The sequence below is a fragment of the Ambystoma mexicanum genome, chromosome 2p (genome assembly GCF_040938575.1).
Source record: "Ambystoma mexicanum isolate Mex_15411 chromosome 2p, UKY_AmexF1_1, whole genome shotgun sequence".
NCBI lineage: Eukaryota > Metazoa > Chordata > Amphibia > Caudata > Ambystomatidae > Ambystoma > Ambystoma mexicanum.
The window spans coordinates 1,214,158,229-1,214,171,187 of record NC_090923.1 but is presented as its reverse complement, the minus strand read 5'-3'; positions in this window follow the sequence as shown (position 1 = coordinate 1,214,171,187).

Below are 12,959 nucleotides of genomic sequence, written 5' to 3'. Positions count from 1 at the left end.
TCCGCACCACCTTTGAAAAAGAAGAAGGGTGCTCTGGCACTACAGGCTGAGACCCCAGACACGGCTACACACTTCGGCACGTCAAGGAAGCCTAGCTTTAATGACGCCGAACTTGATGCACTTGGGGCCTATGTGTCGGCACATAGCCGCAAAATGGTGGTGACTGCAGGGTGCAAGACCGCACCTGGTCAACGTAAGGCACACTGGCAGACCATCGCGGACATCATTAGTGCCCTTGGATTTGTGAGGCGCACAGCTGATGATTGCTACAAGCGGTGGAATGACCTGAAACGCACAGCAAAGAACAAGCTGGCCTCAAATCATGCCTCTACTCTGGTGACTGGTGGTGGGTCTCCACCAGAGGACAACCAACTCACTGAACATGAGTCTGTTGCTGGAACCTTCGTCACAGAGGAACAGATCCAAGGCATGGGAGGCCTACCAGATTACGACGCATTGTCCGGTTAGTGCCCATGCATGTGTGTGTAATCCATGTGTATGTTGTTTGGGTGACGGGTTCTGATTGAGTGCCAGGTGAGGGTGTGTACTCCTGAGTGGTATGGGCCACCCATGTGCTTCCTCCAAAACATTCACCGGCCTTGAATTTGGGTATGACAGTATCCCTTCTGCCCACAGTAGCCAATTAGCGCAACATTACTGCAGTTGCCCTTGAGCTGTCATCTTGCAACAACATTGTTCAGATTTTTTCAGGGTTCATTCAGGCTGATTGTTTCAGTTCTCCCATTTTTGCAACGCATTTATCAGCCCTAATGCCACATATGTGACATGCTTCTGTCATTGATTACACCCCACATTGGCCCACATTTGTTACCTTGTTATGTGAATGATTAGACCATTCAGGCTGATTGAGTATTGGCCTGCTCACATTAATGTTTGGGGCCTGTTTGAATGTGGTATATGATAGTTGTTTCCTGTCATGTTGAAGTGACCAACCATTGATGTGTACATCTGCCTGCCATCACTGTATTATTGTACACTGGATGTGTTGCAGCGTGTGGCACATGCGTATTTTGTCACATTATGTAGCATTTTTCATCTCATCATGTCGATCTCACATGGATGGGTGACAGTACTCATTCACTGACATATGGCTGTACTTGTCAAATGTACCATGTCTATGCTACATGCCATCTGTGTGCTGGCATGTGTCATGTATGTCTATTGGACATGCCACTCACAGGCTAATGTGTGATGCCAGTGCTACCCAGCATGCAGCAAATGTGTTGCTTTTCCATCTTGGTGTCCTCAGTGTCTGCTTTTTGCCTCCCCTTCCAACTCATTGACAGTGCATGCATGCCAGGGTTATAGTCATGTGGGACATGTGTAAATCATGTACTGGATCTCTGGCTTGTCAGGCCTATGTGTGTGCTATGGTGCTCATGCCTGTTTCCATTTTTTGTCTTTCATGTTTTTGCAGGTGATGACGCACTTGATGCTGTTGAGGTTGAGGAGATGGTGCAGACCCAGGAGGAATCTCAGGCACGACCGGGCACCAGTGGGGGGCGTGGTGTGGTGGTGGGTGAAAACCCAATCTTACTGCAGATCATACTGTCCAGGGGTGTCTCTGGGTGCACCTCCCCAGACCTCTATTCAGGTGCTGAATCGGATGATGAGACTTATGTGCAGTCGCAGGTGAGTGTTTCTGGCAGGGATTCTGTTCTGTCCAAGCCACCTGCACCAGGGGTAGAACCCTCTATGGGGATGTCAGTGTTGGTAAGTCCGCCTTTGGCAGTTCCGGATGCAGGGTCACACTCCACAACATCTGATCCTGTTCCTGGGCCATCATCAGATCAGAGGGGGAATGCAGTCCTGCAGCCTCAGGCAGTGCCAGCACAGCAAGGTGCAGATCGCCTTGCCCCGAACAGGTGTGGTGCCCGCCGACGCGGTGGCCGTACGCCACCAGGCAATACTGTATGGGAAAACTCCATTTACAGTATAGCAGCCCAACAGGGAGCATCGGTTGAAATGATGGCACAGGCAATGGAGAGGGTGGCCACTTCCATTCTCCCCCCTGAAAGGCAGATGGAGCAACAACAGCAGGCAACAGACTCCATTTGCCAATCACACAGGGAAGACATGTTGGCGTCCAACAGGGACCGACGACGGCACTGGAGGCTCTGCGCAAAGCCATATCTATAGAGTCACAGGGCCACAGGGAAGCCCTGAGGGTAGAACTCCATAACCTCAGGGAGACTCTGGGTGAACTTGAGGCTTCCCGAAATTTAAGGTCAGAACAGCAGCTGGAGCAGCTCACACGTTCGCTCTCAGCTGAGCTGCAGGCAACTCGGGAGGAGATCTGGGCATCACGGGAGGCCATGCATGCAGAAATGCAGGCAACCCGTCAGGTGCTGCATGGGGATCTCCGTACTATCATGGTCCAGTTTGAGACCTTTCACAACCGCATGCTTGCTGCCATGGAGGACCATACCAGGGCTTGGCGTGGGCTGCCTCCCATAGCACCACCACCTCCTGATGCAGCAGCAGAGGGTGATGAGAGCGACAGCAGCACTCCTCCCACACTAGCGTAGCCGTGCAGGCCATGAGCCCATGGAGGTATTTTTTTTTTTGCAACATCCACGCAGGTGGCTGTTGGTGTGCACCCTGTCCTCGAACCTCCTGGGTGCCCCCCCCCCCCGACACCCAAATGGCCATTTTTTATTTTTATTTTTTATTTTTACAGTGTGTTGCCTTGTGTGGCTCCCGTGGGCATCCACTGTGTATTCCGGCTGGGCACATGCAGGCTTGTCCTGTGTTTGGGTTAGATGCTTGGGTTCCTGACACATAGACACCTCCTGCTTCCCATTTCCATGGGCTTGCAAAGGGTGTGACCAAGTGACAGTGACTTACACAGTGACATTGGTCTCCCATGAGCTGTGTGAGCAGTCTTTAGCCATAACTGTGTGGACATCCCTAGTGGGGTTTGTTTTTGTATTGAACACTGCATGGTGTATTGATATGTGCTTGTGCATCCATGTCTTTCTCCTTATTCGCAGGTACCTTCTTCATGTCTTCACAAGGCCGTCTCCTTTGCAGATGCGGTTCATGTTGTATGCAGTACACTGACACATTTGCCTGACAGCAACACTCTGCAGTTGGAAGGGGTGGATGTGCTGGATTATTCAAGTTGTAATACTTGCACTACTTTGAGTTTGTACTGTCATATTTTGGCAATGTTTCATGCTGTGTTGCTGTATTGTGTTGCTGGTAAGTATTTGGTCATGTGTGCTGTTTGTTATTGATTACTGGGAGCATATTGTCTGTAGCCTCTTTCCATTTTGGACAGTGCACTTTGTGACACTTGTATCATGTGTTGTGCATTCCTTTGTTGGCTTTCACATTGCATGACATGCCATGGTGTGTTGGGTGGCAGACATAGGAAGGGGTTGGGTGACATGGCGCTATTTTCATGTTGTATTTTGCAAGGGGGTAGTCATGCATGCAGCATAAATGTGTGTCTTTTTGTGACACAGCATTGGTTGTCTTTCGGTAGGTAGGGATGCACACAATGTAACACTTCCAGGTGACCAATCTCAGGCTGGTATGGTTGTGACAGTTGACTGTCCCTTATGTCATCATCATTGATTGTCAGTTGGTATGTGCAAAGGCTGTGTGCACTCCGCAGGGGTGTGATTTTAGGTGAAGTAATTAGCCACCAGCTGCGTACGGGCTGCCTCACCACGTGCCCTTCCCCTCCCATGCGCAGCGGCGTGCATGTGGTTGGGGATGTGAGGGCACCACCATGTCCACCGGCAGGCCCTGGCGGGTTGCAACGTTGTGCAGGACACATGCTGCCACTAGGATCCTGCACACTACTCGGGGCGCGTATAGCAGCTGCCCACCAGAGCGGTCAAGGGAGCGAAAGCGTGACTTGAGCACTCTGAATGTGTGCGCCACTATGCCCCGGGTTGCAATATGGGCTGTGCTGTATCTTACCTCGGGTGGTGTGGTGGGGTTCCGAATTGGCGTCATCATGTGGGTGCTCAGAGGGTAGGCACTGTTCCCTGGGGAGGTGATGATGGGTATCATTAGTGGGGTTGTGACATTACTCAGTATCTGACATGCATGCATGTGCAGCAGCATTTATACTCACAAAGCAGCCATGTATCGCCATGCCGCCCAGCTTCTAGGTCCTGGTTTAGGGTTGACATTCTGTAGATGAAACTGTCATGGGTGTACCCTGCATAGTTGGCATATACTGAGGTGATGATTCCCTTGGCATCACATACTACCTGCACGTTGATGGAATGCCAGAGCTTGCGGTTTCTATAGATGTGCTCAGTTGCCCGGGGAGGACGTAGAGCCACATGAGTGCAATCAATGGCACCTAGCACTTTGGGGAAGTGTGCCACCCCGTAAGAGTCCTGGATGGCAGCCTGCCTTTCTGCAGGTGTTCTGGGCAGGTATATGTGCCTGCGGACTGATGGGCGTGCAGTCATGATGGCCAACACCGGGTGCAGGCAGCGTGACTGCGTTGTCATGATCTCTGCTTCCAAAATGTCAGGGTTTTCCCAACTCCCTTGGAAGCAGATCCATAACCCAGGTTCCGAGTGCCAACCAGTCCCAATTGGGACCTTTTGGACCCAGTCCTGGCGCCAGTGGCACCAGGCTCATAAATATGCCCAGTCCCAGCGCTGGAAGCGCCGGGTTCATAATGCTTGGGTGGACTTACCTGCAGCAGACCATGCTGCTTACTTGCCTGCCAGTTGAGTCTCTGATCCTCTTCTGTTTGGAACTACTTTTCCTGTTGGGTGGGGCAGGAGCCACTCCCTAGATTCAGAACACTGGAACTCTTCTGGAAAGCAGGAACTCTTTTCTTACCTAGGCGTGGCTGTGGAAGGAGACACCTAAGCACTACAGGAGGCTATTTAAACCACACCCGATGGATGAATCTTGCTTTGCGTTATTCTGCATCCTCAGCAGCAGAACGCTCATCGTGTCTTCTGCATCTGATCCTGGGCCTAAGGAAAAAGGCTTACCATTCTGAATCCAGTCTTCAGCAACACCTATAAAGACAAGAAAGAACAGGTTAGCATTACGGTCTTCAGTGACAGCTCTTCACTTACCTGGTCCATCGGCTGTCACCAACGCCTCGCGCTGCATTCCGGCATCTGAAAGACAAAACAAGGTGCGTTTAAAGACATTGGGGAACTTTAATACTCACGTGCCATTACCCCTTTCCACATCTAACCCAGTGGGTATTCCGGCACCCTGCAGCCGCCCCGAACTTGTACCTGCAAAATAAAAAGACAGTTAGAGCGCATCGTGAAGCAGGCAACAAGCGCTTACTTACGTGCTTCCAGGCGCTTCTATTCATCACACGGGCTCCATCTTCAACTCATTTCAGCCCGCCATCCGCCATCGCCGGAACCCTGCAAAACAAGAGACATCATTACTAAAGACTTTAAAGACATTAGAATTACTCGAAACTTACCGTTCGTGCAGTAAACGACGGACAGCAGTCCTCTGAAGTCAAGAGGCCTGCTCCCCTTATCCAGTGAAGAAACTGGTTACAGCACCCTGCCTCAAGGCAGATGGAGAGCACGGCGTTCACTTACCTAAGGTGAGAGCGTTAACCTTTGGGGTTCTACAGGAGAAGAGAAAGGGAAGAAGAGAGAGACATTCAATAACCCAGTTCATTAATCCCACATTTTCTATCTGCAGACATCTTACCCTTCAAGCCAGACATACAGTGCACAGAGGTCCAGCCCAAAGAGCCAGCCGTGTGTTACACATCACCTTTGAAGATACGGTATACGCCCAGTCAAGACCGGCGCCTCTACGGGAATCAGGTGAGCGTTACAGAACGCAAAGCCTACCACAAAACTCCCGTCCAGGCGCTATGGAAACCTCGGATACCGACCAGCTAGCCCAGTTACTTGGGGAACTAAGGGCAGAAGTGCATGCAGCCCGTCAGGAAACGAACGCTCTAAGAAGGGAACTGATTATTTCCAAGGAGCGAACAGATGATCTCGCTAGACAATTGCTACAGTCACAAGCCGGACAGATCCCGTTACCCGCATCTGGGGGAAATCTTCCTTCTACATCCTCTATGAATCCAGTGCAGATCAACCTACCTGGGAATGTACCTCTGGCTCCGCCCGAACGATTTTCTGGTGACCCAAAGAGGTTTGCAGTATTTATCAATCAGTGCCGGTTGCATTTCTTATGCCGGCCAGCAGCCTTTCCAACTGATCAAGCTAAAGTAGCTTTCGTGCTTTCGTACCTTAGTGGCAATGCGGCAGACTGGTCGATCCCTCTAGTAAATCAAGATGATCCGGTCCTCCATGATTTTCAAGCTTTTCAGCTCAGTATGGAAAAACTGTTCGCAAGACATTCACAGGGGCAGGCCTTGGACAATGAGCTTCTTTCGTTGCGACAATGTAATCAAGACCTTTTGGCTTATATTGCCTCTTTCAACAGACTGATAGTGGAAACTCACTGGCCTGAGGACAAAAGGATTACGCTGTTTTATAGAGGTCTACGCGGAGAGCTCAAAGATGTGTTAGCCCAAGTAGTGAATCCCCCACAAGATTGTTCAGACTATATAGACTTAGTCGTTCAAATAGATCACAGACTGCAGAACAGGAAGGCTGATCGTTCCAAGTTTGATGCTCGAGTATTTTCCAAACCGCCAACGACTTCCAAAGGAGTAGACTCCGGGGAACCCATGCAAATAGGGGGTCTGAAAGGTCCTCTAACACAAAAGGAGCTGGAAAGGAGAAAACAGTTGCAATTATGCCTCTATTGCGGAAACTCAGGGCACTTTCTTCGAGACTGTCTGGTGAAACCTGCCAAGAAGGCAGTAGGAGCTGCAGTTACCAAAGTTACAAACTCTGAGCAGGGAAACGACCTCGCCCGACAAGAATAGAGGTCCTCTTGCCGAGCGTGAAAACCAGTTCCGTGACCTCGCATTTCGTGATACCTATGGTCCTCATTAGCCCTGATAATCCAGATCGATTACATGCAATTGAAGCTTACGTCGACAGCGGCGCCATCGGCAATTATGTGGATCATGAAATGGTTTTGAGGATGAATCTAACTCTTTGTCCCAAGGCTGTAAAGAACGTCATTACTACGGTGGATGGTACGGAGATAGCCTCCGGGCCAGTAACGCATACCACTCAAGAAGTGACGCTAGTAAGTCAAGATGGACACCATGAGAAGATCGTGTTCGATGTGATCAAGGCCCCTCAGTTTCAGATTATTCTAGGAATACCTTGGTTAGAGAAACACAATCCTCTGATCGATTGGCGAGCAAGAACGGTCCAGTTTCCAGAATGTGTCTCTACTTGTCACCCTCCACCTGGTGTTGCACTGGCAGCAATTTCTTCAGAGACTCCCCAGTTACCTCTCGAATACCTAGAATACCAAGATGTTTTCCGGAAGGATCAGGCTAACTCTCTACCTCCTCATAGGTCTTATGACTGCCAGATCGACCTGATACCTGGATCTACTCCTCCTTGTAGTAGAATTTATGCCCTCACAGAGCCTGAGAACCTTCACCTTCGACAATACCTGGATCAATACCTGGCAAATGGGTTTATTCGTCCTTCCAAGTCCCCTGCTTCTTCAGCTTTGTTCTTCGTTCCAAAAAAGGAAGGAGACCTTAGAACTTGTATAGATTATCGCTCCCTGAACCAGATCACCGTTAAGAATAGATATCCGTTACCTTTGATCCCTGAACTCCTGGACCAAGTCAGAAAAGCCTGCATATATACAAAGCTGGATCTTAGAGGAGCTTACCACTTGGTACGAGTAAAAGAGGGCGATGAATGGAAGACGGCCTTCCGCACCAAGTATGGGCTATTTGAATATCAGGTCATGCCCTTCGGACTTTGTAATGCCCCGGCCGCCTTTCAATATTTTATGAACGATGTCCTCAGAGAGCTCATAGATGTGTGTGTTGTTGTTTACATTGACCACATCCTCGTTTATTCTTCATCAGAATCTGAACATCGGAAACATGTGAAAATGGTCCTCGAAAGATTGCGTCAACACAAACTTTTCGCTAAGTTGGAAAAATGTGTTTTCAACGTGACTGAAGTTGAATTCTTGGGATTCATATTATCACCTGGCGGAGTGCGTATGGATTCAAAGAAGGTCGATGCAGTTCTCAAATGGCCATCACCATCCTCCGTAAAAGGTGTGCAAAGCATGTTAGGCTTCGCTAACTTCTACCGCAGGTTTATCCCCGAATTCTCTCGAATAGTCCAGCCCATCACTGCCTTGTTAAAGAAAAACAAACGTTTTGAATGGTCTACCGAGGCGGAACAAGCTTTCCAGGATTTGAAGACTAAATTTATCTCTGCACCAATCTTAAAACACCCTCGCCCCGAACTCCCCTACATCGTGGAAACTGATGCTTCAAGCCTTGCCATGGGGGCAGTTCTATCACAAAAGGACCCGGTATCCAATCAGTTGCATCCCGTGGCATTTTGGTCCCGCAAATTCTCGCCTCCTGAAATCAATTACACGATTACTGACAAGGAACTTCTGGCTATCAAGTCTGCCTTTAAGGCTTGGCGGCATTATCTGCTGGGGGCCCGACACACCGTTACTGTGATTACGGATCACCGAAACCTGCAATATTTGAAAACCGCAAAAGCCCAATCCTCTAGACAACTCCGTTGGGCATTATTCTTTGCCGAGTTTGACTTCATAATTACCTATCGACCTGGTACAAAAAACGGTAAAGCTGATGCCCTTTCTCGGATGGGAGTGGAAGAACACTTGATCAACCCTAAACCTGTACCAATCATTCCCGAACAAAGAATTCTGGGTGTAATCGCCACAGAATCCATAGAGGAAGTTAAGGATAAAGCCAGGCAACTTGTAACTCCAACAGACATACAGAATTGGCATCTGCAGGGAACGGACTTTGCAGTAAAGGACAACTTATTGTATTTCCAAGAACGATTATACCTACCCAGCACAGATTTACAGAAAAAAGTAATCTCTTGTTATCACGATTCTTTAATGGAAGGACATCCCGGTATGGCCAAGACCTCAGAAAAGATCAAGCGCTACTTCTGATGGCCGTCTTGGAAAAAAGATTTCAGAGACTTTATAATGTCCTGTGGAGTATGCGCCCAAAACAAGAGTCAAAAGGAAAGACCAGCAGGCCTCTTACGCCCTATTGACATCCCACCTCGCCCTTGGCATACGCTTTCTATGGACTTCATCACCGACCTACCTCCATGCTCCAGATACAATACGATTCTAGTAATCGTGGACTTATTCTCCAAGATGGCGCATTTCATTCCGCTCAAAGGCTTGCCAACAGCAGCAACTCTGGCCCGAGAATTTCTCGAAAACATCGTCCGACTGCACGGTTTTCCTTCGGTTCTAATTTCGGATCGAGGTAGTCAATTTATTTCTCATTTTTGGCGAAGTTGCTGTCGGTCGGCTCAAATTGATGTGAGACTATCGACCAGTCACCACCCTCAGACCGACGGACAAACCGAGAGGACCAATCAAACTCTGGAACAGTATTTACGCTGCATGCTGCAACAAACTGAAAAAACTTGGAAAGACATCCTTTGGATAGCCGAATATGCCTACAATAACTCTGTCCATTCGGGAACTGGGAAAACCCCGTTTTTTCTTTTGTACGGCAGTCACCCTCGAACCTCGGAGTTGGATCCCCTCCAAGATCTTGAAACACCAGCAGTAGACTACCTGCATTCTACAATCACCCAAGCCTTTAAGGAAGCTGTTTCTCACCTTCAAAGGGCTAAAGAACAATACAAGAAAGGAGCAGATCAACATCGGAAGGAAGCCCCTCAATATCAAGTAGGGGATCAAGTCTGGTTATCCACCAAATATCTACCTCTAAAAGGGCCACGCACATTCAACCCAAGATACCTTGGTCCCTATTCCATCACTACCATAGTAAACCCAGTAGCGGTCAAGTTGGACTTGCCCCCGCACATGAAGATACATCCGGTCTTCCACGTCTCTCTATTAAAACCCGTGCAACCTCAAACCCGACTAACCAAATCTCCAAAACCTATCCTAGTTGATGGAGAACTCGAGTTTGAAGTCAAAAGCATTCTGGACTCCAAGATCTCCAAATCTAAACTATTCTACCTAATTGACTGGAAAGGCTACGGCCCCCAAGAGAGATCCTGGGAACCTGCTGAAAATGTCCACGCTCCTCGCCTAATCAAAAGATTTCCCCGAACATTTCCTGACAAGCCAAAACCCCCGGAGAAGCCCGGTTTGGGAGGGGCCTTGAGGGGGGGTACTGTCATGATCTCTGCTTCCAAAAGGTCAGGGTTTTCCCAACTCCCTTGGAAGCAGATCCATAACCCAGGTTCCGAGTGCCAACCAGTCCCAATTGGGACCTTTTGGACCCAGTCCTGTCGCCAGTGGCACCAGGCTCATAAATATGCCCAGTCCCAGCGCTGGAAGCGCCGGGCTCATAATGCTTGGGTGGACTTACCTGCAGCAGACCATGCTGCTTACTTGCCTGCCAGTTGAGTCTCTGATCCTCTTCTGTTTGGAACTACTTTTCCTGTTGGGTGGGGCAGGAGCCACTCCCTAGATTCAGAACACTGGAACTCTTCTGGAAAGCAGGAACTCTTTTCTTACCTAGGCGTGGCTGTGGAAGGAGACACATAAGCACTACAGGAGGCTATTTAAACCACACCCGATGGATGAATCTTGCTTTGCGTTATTCTGCATCCTCAGCAGCAGAACGCTCATCGTGTCTTCTGCATCTGATCCTGGGCCTAAGGAAAAAGGCTTACCATTCTGAATCCAGTCTTCAGCAACACCTATAAAGACAAGAAAGAACAGGTTAGCATTACGGTCTTCAGTGACAGCTCTTCACTTACCTGGTCCATCGGCTGTCACCAACGCCTCGCGCTGCATTCCGGCATCTGAAAGACAAAACAAGGTGCGTTTAAAGACATTGGGGAACTTTAATACTCACGTGCCATTAACCCTTTCTACATCTAACCCAGTGGGTATTCCGGCACCCTGCAGCCGCCCCGAACTTGTACCTGCAAAATAAAAAGACAGTTAGAGCGCATCATGAAGCAGGCAACAAGCGCTTACTTACGTGCTTCCAGGCGCTTCTATTCATCACACGGGCTCCATCTTCAACTCACTTCAGCCCGCCATCCGCCATCGCCGGGACCCTGCAAAACAAGAGACATCATTACTAAAGACTTTAAAGACATTAGAATTACTCGAAACTTACCGTTCGTGCAGTAAACGACGGACAGCAGTCCTCTGAAGTCAAGAGGCCTGCTCCCCTTATCCAGTGAAGAAACTGGTTACAGCACCCTGCCTCGAGGCAGATGGAGAGCACGGCGTTCACTTACCTAAGGTGAGAGCGTTAACCTTTGGGGTTCTACAGGAGAAGAGAAAGGGAAGAAGAGAGAGACATTCAATAACCCAGTTCATTAATCCCACATTTTCTATCTGCAGACATCTTACCCTTCAAGCCAGACATACAGTGCACAGAGGTCCAGCCCAAAGAACCAGCCGTGTGTTACACATCACCTTTGAAGATACGGTATACGCCCAGTCAAGACCGGCGCCTCTACGGGAATCAGGTGAGCGTTACATGCGTGGCCTGTGACACCCCCCCCACTATGGCACTTGTCCGCTGAAATGAACCAGTGGCCAAGAAGTGCAGTACATTGAGCACCTTTTCCAAGGGGCTCATTGCTTGGGAGCACAGGGTGGGTGATGTGAGGTCATCCTCCCACTCACTCACCAGGTTGAGTATTATGTGAGGTGGAAACCTGTACCTCCCATACACCTGGTCATCAGGCATCCCAAAAAGGCTGGTCCTGGGTGTAAAAATTCTGGTCCTGTCTATCCTCCTCCTCCTGCGGTGTCCCACGGCCACTGCTGCGAGGAACGGTATATTCATCGTAGCGTCTGAGCTTGTTTGTTGTTTTCGCGCACTTTTATGCTGCGCGGGTCCTCGTACGACTGCTTCCTGCTGGCGTATGTGTTTCCGGATTAGCGCGTCTTTTTTGGCGCACGCGTTTGCCCTCTTCGATTCCATGAATACGTGTTGTAGGTGCGCGTGTGGGCGTTCCGTGCATTTGCCTCCTGTACTTCCCCCGTAACGCGTGTTACGCCCCGTGTTACGCCTACTTCTGTTGTGTCCGCCGCGCTATGTGCGCATAGCGCACGCCGTTTGATGACGTGTGCGCCCGCGTGCGCCACGCAGAATTTTAGCACACATCCCAGAATTTACACGCGCACGAACTTCCATGAATCGATGTGCGTGGATTTTGCACGCTTGCACTGCGATTTTCACACTTGCGCTGTGATTCGCACGCTTTCGCACGCTTGCGCTGAGATTTTCGGCGCACATTTATTCCATGAATCGGCCTGTGAGTGTGAGCATGTATTGAAGAATTGTGAGGTTGACCTACAACAGCATCTTGTGGACAAGACTATCACAGCTCCTAGGGAGCCTGCAAAGGCTGCTGACAGGTTTGTGAGTACTCGAGTCCAGGAAAAGGCTTGGGCGAGCGCACCCAAACCGGAAGAGAAATCATCAGACAAAAAAGTAAACAAGATTGGGAAAGACAAAGGTCCAACCCAATCTTCTTTTAAGTGAGACCCCCGAAAGAACGAATAGAAATACTAAAATTCTAGTTCAGCGGTGCACACTGAAAAGAAGAGCAGAGGCACCCCTAACACTGGGACACCTAAGTTCTCACCACCCAAAGGTTGTTTCGTGTATAGGGAGCTGGGCCATAGGAAAGGGGATCTTGCTTGCAAGGGCTTACCCAAGCAAGCCATAGTGAATGTTGGACTCCTGGAAGAGGCATAATTGGTTTGAGTCTCATAGAGCAGGACTTTCCACTAGGCCAAGGAGTGGCCGAATGTGGATTGGTTACACCGAGTGGGAATGGTACCGGGTCTCTAAAAGAGATCCCAGTTCCCAATAATACTCAAGTCTATTC